The sequence below is a fragment of the Pan paniscus genome, chromosome 2, assembly GCF_029289425.2.
Source record: "Pan paniscus chromosome 2, NHGRI_mPanPan1-v2.0_pri, whole genome shotgun sequence".
NCBI lineage: Eukaryota > Metazoa > Chordata > Mammalia > Primates > Hominidae > Pan > Pan paniscus.
The window spans coordinates 64,083,647-64,093,322 of NC_085926.1; the positions used below are offsets into that span (position 1 = coordinate 64,083,647).

The following is a 9,676-nucleotide window of genomic DNA, read 5'->3' on the forward strand; positions in this document are numbered from 1 at the left end:
CCCCGCCTCTACTAAAAGTACAAAAATTAGCCTGGCCTGGTGGTGCATGCCTGTAATCCCAGCTACTCAGGAGGCTAAGGCAGGAGAATTGCTTGAACACACCACAGCCTGGGCAACAGAGCGAGACTCTTTCTCAAAAAAAAAAAAACAAAAATGAAAAAAAAAATATGTTACATTCTACAAACTTGGTCTAAACTTGGTCTAATTCCTTTGCATTTAGGGAGCCGTGGGTATGAACACATGTTTTGGGAATGCTGGGGTGAAGAGGTGCGAAAGCTCTGTCTACTTTGATCTCCAGAAACTAAGTCATAAATGTTAGAAGAGGGGGTGAAAAGGCTTTTTAATGACAAGGCCTTAAAAAATGTGAAAGCTATCTTTATTTTCATAACTAATGATGGTAACCATTAACCATCATGTGCCTATCATCCTTTTAATCAAATCCCAGAGGCAACTATAAAAAGAATTCTTGTCCTAGACTAGCTAGATTTCCAAAGGCAGGGTCTGTATAAGCCCCTCCCTATAGGCAGCTGGCAGAGAGCTATGCCCAGGGGCAGGAATGAATGATGCCAGGTTCTGAAGACAGCCCACTGTTGACCAGTACTCTGAGAAGAAGTAAAAGCCCAGATCACTAGTTAGTTTGGGATTAGAAGCTGGCAATTTGCCTATTAGAGACTTGCACAGCATTCCATCCTCAGAAAAGTCCCTGTGCCATATGCCTCATCAGACAAAGGCCAGGTATAAAAAAGCACGCCCAGTCTCATGTCTTGGGGAATGGGCTTCTGACTCCCAAGTCAGAAGATTGCTTGTAGAAAGGCCTTGTTCCATCATTACTTTGTCATTCTCCCAACTTCCATTGTCGTTATGGAACATTAGGGACAATTGCTAATATGAGATGAATTACTATGGATGCTTGAAAATGCAGAGTCTAGTTGCGGTTCCATCGACCCTCCTCTTAACCACCTCTAATTACTCACATACGCCCTGTCCATTGCCTAGAGCACAGTCAGGCCTGAGAGCCCTTCTTAACTGGTACTTTGATCCAAGCCCTTTCTGATACTGTCTAAGGCTGGCCCAAGTTGGAATCTTCCCTGCACCCTCTAGGGCATGGCCGGTAGATCTGGACCCCGAGTCAAGGCTCTGTTGTTTCCCATCTCTGGGTTCCTGAGCAAGTTATGTGGGTGTTCAAAATACTCATCATAAGACTGTGATGATTAAATGAGAGTGTAGGCACAAGCATGTGGCTCTTAATAAAAATAAATAACACGAATACATGACAATAGTCATACTATCAAGCCTGGCCTACTCTAAATGGAACAATCCAGATGCTTCCTGGACTAGGTCTTGCTCTGCCACCCAGGCTGGAGTACAGTGGCGTGATCATGGCTCACTGTAGCCTTGACCTCCTGGGCTTAAGCACTCTTCCCACCTCAGAGTAGCAGGAACTACCAGCGCATGCCACCATGCCTGGCTAATTTTTAAAATATTTTGGAGAGACAGGGTCTTGCTATGTTGACCAAGTTGGTCTTGAACTCCTGGGCTCAAGCTATTCTCCTGCCTTGGCCTTCCAAAGTGCTGGGATTACGGGTGTGAGCCACCCCATCAGGCCCACTTTTGAATGGGCAGCAACACTGCTGGCTTGTAGAGTGAGACCAAACCCTGAAGCCACTTATATTAGTCAAAGCAAGAAAAATAGGTTGCAAGGAATACAATGGTATTAAAGCTAGTTTGACTTCAGGGGAAAAATGGCAAACTGTTATAAAGGGGTGTGTGTGTGTGTGTGTCTGTGTGTGTGTTTTGTTTTGTTTTTGTTTTTAGAAACTTAGCCATGTATATAAAAGGGTCTCATGAGGAAACAGAATATGCCACTGGAAGGTGATTGTACCAAGTTTCTGTTCTCTCTGAGCCCAGTGTCCTCTTACCTCTGCTCTCTTCTCTTCCTGCAGATCTGCTTCTCACCTTCTCAAAGGTTAAGGTTTCCCACAGCACTTGAGTTTGCACAGCATCACTTCAAGAGTCTGTCCTAGAGTGACTCGCTTTTCTCAATTCCAAATTCCCCAGAGAAGGACCCTGATTACCCTGTCTTGGGCAGCGTCCACACCCAGAAATGAGATTAAAGACATTCAATACTTTGAAAACTGGAGAATAAATGAATCCCAACATGACATGACTGAGTGAAGGTGCAGCCAGCAGTGATGGAGGACTCTGGAGAAACTTAGGAGTAAATAAGTCCCTTGGTGTGCTGAGATCCATCCTAAAGACTGAATTCTGAAGTCAACAGAGGTAGTGACTACTCTTTGGGAACACAGCTCTATCTTTCCTGGACATCTTTTGTCAACTTTTATAATTCAAGCCTACTGATAACCACTCAAAATTATTCCAGTAATTCCTCAAATATAGAATATGCTAGAATATCTTCTCACAAGGTAACTAATAATTTGATGGATGACTTAAGAACTTACCTAGGTAGCAAGATGCCCCATTTCTAAAATAAATAAGTTAATATTAATTAACAACCTACCAAATCACTCCCATATCACATGGTAGGTGATGTGGCTTGCTCTGAGGAAGGAGAATGAGTTAGTCCTTTCAGGACTTCCAATCCTCTTCAAAGTCCATTGAAGTCCAGGAGAAAAACGCATCCCTCTAAATGTTAGCTTTGTGTCGCCTCCTGGTGTTTAGATGCTGGACTTTGCAAATTTTTCATTGAGCAAAGGGGATTAACAGATGGATGGGAGGGAGGGAGAAACAGCTCTCCTGAATTCTTTGGCTGGATACAGGAATGCTGCCTGCATTTTCCTCTGGCATTCTCCACAATGAAACTACTGTATGGCCCAAAACAAACATCAAGTGAACCAAGGGTAATGGGAAAATACTGAGTATACTTTCTGGCACTACAAAAATTAAATTTGGCACAATCCCTGAAAATCCTGCAGATTGTTCATTTTAGTCCAAACATGTTTCACTTGTTCATTTTTTGGAGTAAATAAGCAAATCCAATAGAATTTTGTCAATGATGATCATTACCAAGCTATTACCCATTATGCTGATAACTGTATTTTTCATTCTGTGTTTATTGAACATATTTATTCAAAAGCATGTCTGTTGAATGTGCTAAAGACTTTGCTCCATTTAGACATTCCCAGATAAAGGTGCCCTGTGATTCCACCCCAGGTGAAATCATACTAGGTAACTTTCCCCTAAACAAAAGCATTTTGAACACAATAAACTGGCTTATGAAAATGAAATAGCCGAAGGCTATTTAAGGTGTAACTCTGCAACAGGAAAGGTTTGGCAGCAACTTCAGTGTGTGTCAGACAGATCGCAAGCGCTTTAGTCAGTGCGCATATAAAGTCTACAAAGCAAAGCCTCGCCCAGCTGGAAAGATGAGGCTTGTTGGAAGGAACTGCACGTTTGACAGCATTTCTGCCTGGGCAGAAAGATGGAGGCTGGAGAAGCAATGACTCTGCATTTGGGAGAAAAGTGTACAAAAAGTAAGCTGATTTTTTTTTTTATAAAGAAGTGTGCAAAGCACTTTAATTAGAGCACTGGTTCTCAAACTATAGCTTGCATCAGAATCACCTGGCAGGCCTGTTAAAACACAGATTTCTAACTTAGTAGGCCTGGGATGGGGACATTTGCATTTCTGACTCCTCTTCAGGTCCTGCTGTTAGTCCAGGGAACACACTTTGTGAGTTTTAGAGCTTTCTACCGTTTTCCCACAACAACCAACATTATGCAGTTGCCAGGCAAATGGTAGGATTCCCACTTTCTTCAAGAGATCTAGGAAGCCCAGAAAAGGGAAGAGAACTTGTTGGACCTCACCCAATTTTTCAGGTGTCTCCTTCCACACCTAGATATATGATTCAGCAGGGGATTCCACCAGCTCTGGCAAGAACAAGAAATCCTAAGGGCAAAGTGCTCACATTTTTGGGTGGCAACATTTTCCTTATCAAAAGCATCCTTATTTTCTTAGAGCAGGAACCCACAAAGGAGAAGTTAGACTTTCTTGGCCGATTTCAGAATCAATTGTTCTTCACCATCTAGATGGGGAGGGGGCCCAATATTTTGGCTTCCCTGGGCCACACTGGAAGAAGAATTGTCTTGAGCCACACATAAAATACACTAACACTAATGATAGCTGATGAGCTTTTAAAAATTGCAAAAAAAATCTCATAATGTTTTAAGAAAGTTTATGCATTTCTGTTGGGCCGCATTCAAAGCCATCCTGGGCTGCATGCAGCCTGTGGACCACGGGTTGGACAAGCCTGATCTGAATGAAGGAAGCGGTCATCGAACTATTGACTTACTGAGTGACCCTAAGGCTTGAAGCGTTTTTATACACAGTATTTCATAAACCTTCTGCACACTCTGGAGGTGGGTATTTCATACTCATCAGATTGAATATCACATAGTTACAAAGTGAGAGAGCCACCTTTGAGCTTGACTTCCCCATCCTCTCCTTCTGTTCTCCTTTATCAAGAAAAAAAGAGACTGAAGAGACTGGCAGATGGATGGGAAAGAAGGAAGAAAAAACCAAATCATACCCAGATACAGTAGATTCCCAACAGGTCTGCATGGCTGACCACAGAAACGATGAACACATTTTCCTTTGGTATTCTCCAGAACATAACCAACACACAGCTCCCAAATAAAGCCAAAATGAACAGACAGTAAGTGAAAAATCTCCAAATTACACAGTCTTTCCACACCACCATGGCATGATGGTAAGAGAGTTGTGGCAGAGTTTTCCCAGCCATATCCATTTTTTTTTTTCTTCCTTAAAAATACCCTCATTTGACTGAGAGCATCAATATACTCAGCTAAGAATAATATTTCTGCAGCTCCTTAGTAGCTACATGTGGCCTTACACATTCTGGCCAATGACACGGAAGGGTGTGACTTCTGGGAAGCTCTTTTAAAGGAGGCTAGACAGTTGTTAGCCAAGACCTTTTTTTGCCCATTCCCCCTTCTTCCTGCTTCCTGTCTGGAATGTAAACACAATGGCTAGAGCTCCAGCAGCCATCTTGTGTCATGAAGTAACCTTACAAATGGGAATGGAAGCTGTAACCTGAGGACAGTAGGACAGAAAGTTATGAGCCTGGACTTCAAAAAATTAAAAAAATTTTTATACCATGGAGCCACCAGACTAACCCTGGATTGCCTTTCTCCGAACTTCTGAGTGAGAGAAATAAGCTATTTCTTTATTTACAGTCTCTGTTGCTAGGAAGTGAATGCAATTCCTAAATGATACAGCAGTGGTTTTCAAACAGTAGCATACTTTAGAATCATCTGAGGCCTTTATTAAAGACGATTGCCATTTTCATCCCTCTGGGTCTGAAAAGGAGGCCAGAACTATGCACTCTTAACACCTCAGACCACGCCAGGAGAAACACTAGTTTAAGGAAAAGGCAAACACAACCACAAGGTAAAGGCCAACCCTCCTGAAGTGTAATCTCAGACATGAGCTGATACATTTGGAAGGTTTTATAAAATCCAACTTAACCCAGGGACTAATTTGAACACTGATCCTTTATTTCATGTTCCCCCTCACCTGCAGTTTGAGAAGCTTGGAACCTTGTTTAATCTACCTCAATTCGGGGAGGTAATATCTAAAATGCACCTGAGCATCTCAGAAGGCAGGTTGTACAGAGAAGGGAAAGATGCTGCCTGAATTTGCTGCACGTGGTGGTCTTTAAAAAAGTACACAGTGGTTCCCAAATGGGGACCTGGAGGACCATCAGGTAGCATTACAGCTGTGAGTAAATAGGGATGGGCTGCTCATGAGGGCCCCTGTGTTCATTTTGCCCCTATTTGCCAGAATTTCATTACCCAAGCAATAGGAGAAAAGTGCCATTAAGTGGCATTCAAGAGGTGAAATTGTACCAAGTTTGGCTCCTTCCCTTTTCTCCTGGAGACCCACATTATAATTTTAATTGGTTTACTCAGGAAGCAATTTAGGAAACAACAGTCTAATGCCTAATGCCTAAACAATGTCTCCATCAGGTTGAACTCCCCTAGGATTAGGATCAAAATCAGAAATAAAAGCTCATTTGCAGTATTTTCAAAGAAGAATCTTTCAAAGACTCCTTTCTTTTGTTCACACTTGATGTCTAATTCAACAGTGATTCTTGTTGGATGTCGGTTCAAAACATATCCAGAATCCAGTCATTTTCCACCACCCCTGCAGGACCAGTCTAGCTATGACTAAGTGCTCGCCTGAGCTGCTGCTGTGGCTGCTTCTGGACCCGGCTTTCACCTTTGTGCCTCTGCAGTCGAGTCTCTATTCAGCAGCAATAACAACTCCATTGGAATATAAACCAGGGTGTGTCACTGCTCTGCTCAAAACCCTGGATGGTCTGGGTGCAGTAGCTCATACCTGCAATCCCAGCACTTTGGGAGGCTAAGGCAGGATGATTGCTTGAGCCCAGGAGTTCGAGACTGGCCTGGGAAACAAAGGTAGACCATGCCTCTAGAAACATTAAAAAAAAAAAAAAACAGCTTGGCTGTGGTGGGGCACACCTGTGGTCTCAGCTACTCTGGAGGCTGAGCTGGGAGGATCACTTGAGTCTGGGAGGTTGAGGCTGCAGTGAGTGGCGAATGCGCCACTGCCCTCCAGCCTGGGTGACAGAGTGAGATTCTATCTCAAAAAAACAAAACAAAACAGTACAAAACAAAAAAACTCAAAACCCCCCAAAACAACAACCCTGGATTATCTCCCATGCCTCTATAATGCAAAGCCAAAGTCTTCACTATAGCACCGTGACCCGTCCCCTCCTTACAACCTGGCTGACTCTGTCTCTTACCATATTCCTTTTGTTCAGGTCTTTTGCTCACAATGACCTCCTTGCTGTTCCTTTCACCTCATGGCCTTTACACCAGCCATTCCCTCGGCCTGAAAAGTTATTCCCCCAGATATTTACATGGTGTCATCCTCCTTTCTTCCAGTCTTTGCTCAATGGCCACCTTGGGTGCCTTCCTTGACTATCCTAATAAATTAGCACCTCTATCCCTTATCTTCCAACCCAGTACTTCTCAAATGGGGGCAATAATACCCCCCAAGAGATATTTGACAATGTCTACAGACATTTTTTGTTATTGCAACTTGGGGAGGGAGCCGCTTTGGCATATATAGTGGGTAGAGGCCAGGGACGCTGCCAAACTTCCTACAGTACATGGGTCAGCCCCAACAGCAAAAGATCCCCATCAAAATGCCAACAGTGCTGAAACTGATAAACTCTTCATCTGCTTTTTGTCAAAGAACTTATCAGTTGTTGACAAATGATCCATTTGTTTGTTGACTTTCTCTTCCCTCTAGAATGTGAGTACTTAGGACTGTGTTTGCTGTATACCCCCAGAAGAGGGTCTGGCACATGCCAGATACTCAATAAGTGTTTGTTGAATGGATGCATGCTGTATTCAAACCTTACCTTTCTAGCTGTCTGGGTTATTAGAGGATCTAGACAGACACATACAGCAAGAGAATAAACAAGTGAGATTTCAAGAGGAAACAGAGTAAAACTCATTAAGCTTCTCTTTCATTCCATCAAAGCATTTGCTTTTTCACCAAAGATTAGTGCTGTGGGGTGGGTGGAGATGCTAAGTAAAGGATGCATGGAATAACTGTCAATGTACTGTTTATTTCAGAGGAAGTGACAAAAGCGACACCCATTTGTATTTGAAGCCAGAGAATTTCTTTCAAGTTGAGTTAACTTCGTTTGAACAAACTAAGGAAAATAATTATGTTATGCCCTAAGCCGGTACCATAATTCAGAATCACATGAGTTGCTTTGCTCCTATGCCTGTTAGTTCTCACATGCCCACTCTTTCCAAGCCTGTTTATTATTTTATTTAGAATATTAAACTTCAATGTTTTGTTAGAAAATACATTCCATTTAGTTTGGAGCATTATCTGACATTTATTTTATCTTGTGTTAAAGAAAAGGTTGCAGAAATGGAAGAACTTGGGGTTTGAACATTTTCTACTTAAGCTACACTTAAATAGACTCCCTCATCCCAATTTTATCAAAACACCCTTTGCAGATTGTCTACGCATTTGCGTATATGCCCTATTAAAAATTCCCCAACAGTTGCTAACTTCATTTGACAACAGTTTCAATACTGCCTTTAGATAAAATACACACATACATAAGTATGAAAAAAGCAGGATGGCAGTTTCTTATAGGGGTAACCTGTTTGGACTCTGCAGTCAGATTGTTTGGGTTCCAATAATGGATGTAACACTTACCATCTGCATGTAGTTGGGCAAGTTATTTTATCTCTTGTAGAAAGTTAATATCTCCATCTGTAAATTGGGGACAATAATATCTACCTTGAAGCATTAATAAGAGGCTCAAATGATATCGTGTAACTAACAAAGAGAGAGGCACAGGCTGAAGGCTCTATATTTCTTGGCTATGAAGCAGTCTAATGCATAATTCATAAATGTCTATGTTATAAACAGAATTGTGTACCCCCTGTGATTCACATATCAAATCCCTAACCCCTATGTGTGACTATATTTATAGATAGGGCCTTTAAGGAGGTAATTAAGATTAAATGAGGTCATAAGGCTGGGGCCCTATTCAATAAGACTGGTGTCCTTGTAAGAAGAGGAAGAGATAACCAGGAGCATGCACAGAGAAAAGGCCATCTGCAAGCCAGGAAGAAAAGCCTCACCAGAAATCAACCCTGCTGACACCTTGATCTTGAGCTTTTGGACTCCAGAACTGTGAGAAAATAAATTTCTGTTGTTTAAGCCACCCAGTCTGTGCTATTCTGTTATCTGTGATATGCAAGTGTAAGCAACTGTTGAGTGCTTGTGGGGAAAGAACACACACATGAATGGGAAACCACCCCTAGGTGGAAAGAGGTTATATTTGGCAGAGGGTATAAGACAAGTAGACAAATGACTACAATACAAAGTTAAAATAATGCAAAAGCCATAAGAGGTAGACAAAAACACTACAAAGATTCAATAAAAAATAAGTTAGGTACTGATTTGTAGCATTTGCCAATTTCCATAGGATATGTGATCCCACTATGAATCCCACATTCAAGCTACCAATGTGATGTCATCGGATGTGGAATTGGGAAGAGCTATACATAGCATACCATCACACAGTACTCCCACTATACAGATATAATAGGCAAAACAGTCTCAAGAACATAGATAACAGTGGAATAGGATAAATTAATTAGGAAGTGATGAATTTCAAGTATTTATCATCTTTAAAAAATATAATTTATTTAATTATAAGTTTATATAATTAAACTTTCATAATGGCTGTATTTAACAATGCATTTACAAAATTCCTGAAAACTGACCAATTGGCTCTTGCAAGGCAGTATGAGGCCGGCTCTAGCATTCTGTCAGAAGCTTAAATGGCCAGTATCCTTGGCAAATTCTCTTTTAAAAAGTAAAAAGAGCAGTAGAAGAGCTGTAAATGAGATTAAACAGCTAAAGAGCACTTCAAAGAGTATGATGACAACTTATCTGTTGCCCAACTCTGTCTTCAACAGTCCCAGCAAATCACACATTAAGCCAAGTTGTCTATCTCAGCTGACACATACTTCAGAATAGTCACAGCTCTTCTGTCTCCCAGCCTTTTCCAAATCTCCAGAATTTTGCCCTTTCTCTAAACTACCCTTTTCTTTTCTCCCTCCTGTTTCCTTTCTA

The 9,676-nt window shown here is 41.6% G+C and overlaps 1 protein-coding gene across 2 annotated transcripts in view; it reads right to left on the reverse strand.

Moving 5' to 3' along the window:
- The window catches only part of PRICKLE2 (prickle planar cell polarity protein 2), a 355,242-nt gene that overhangs the window by 70,258 nt on the left and 275,308 nt on the right, over window positions 1–9,676 (reverse strand). The window lies entirely within an intron of this gene.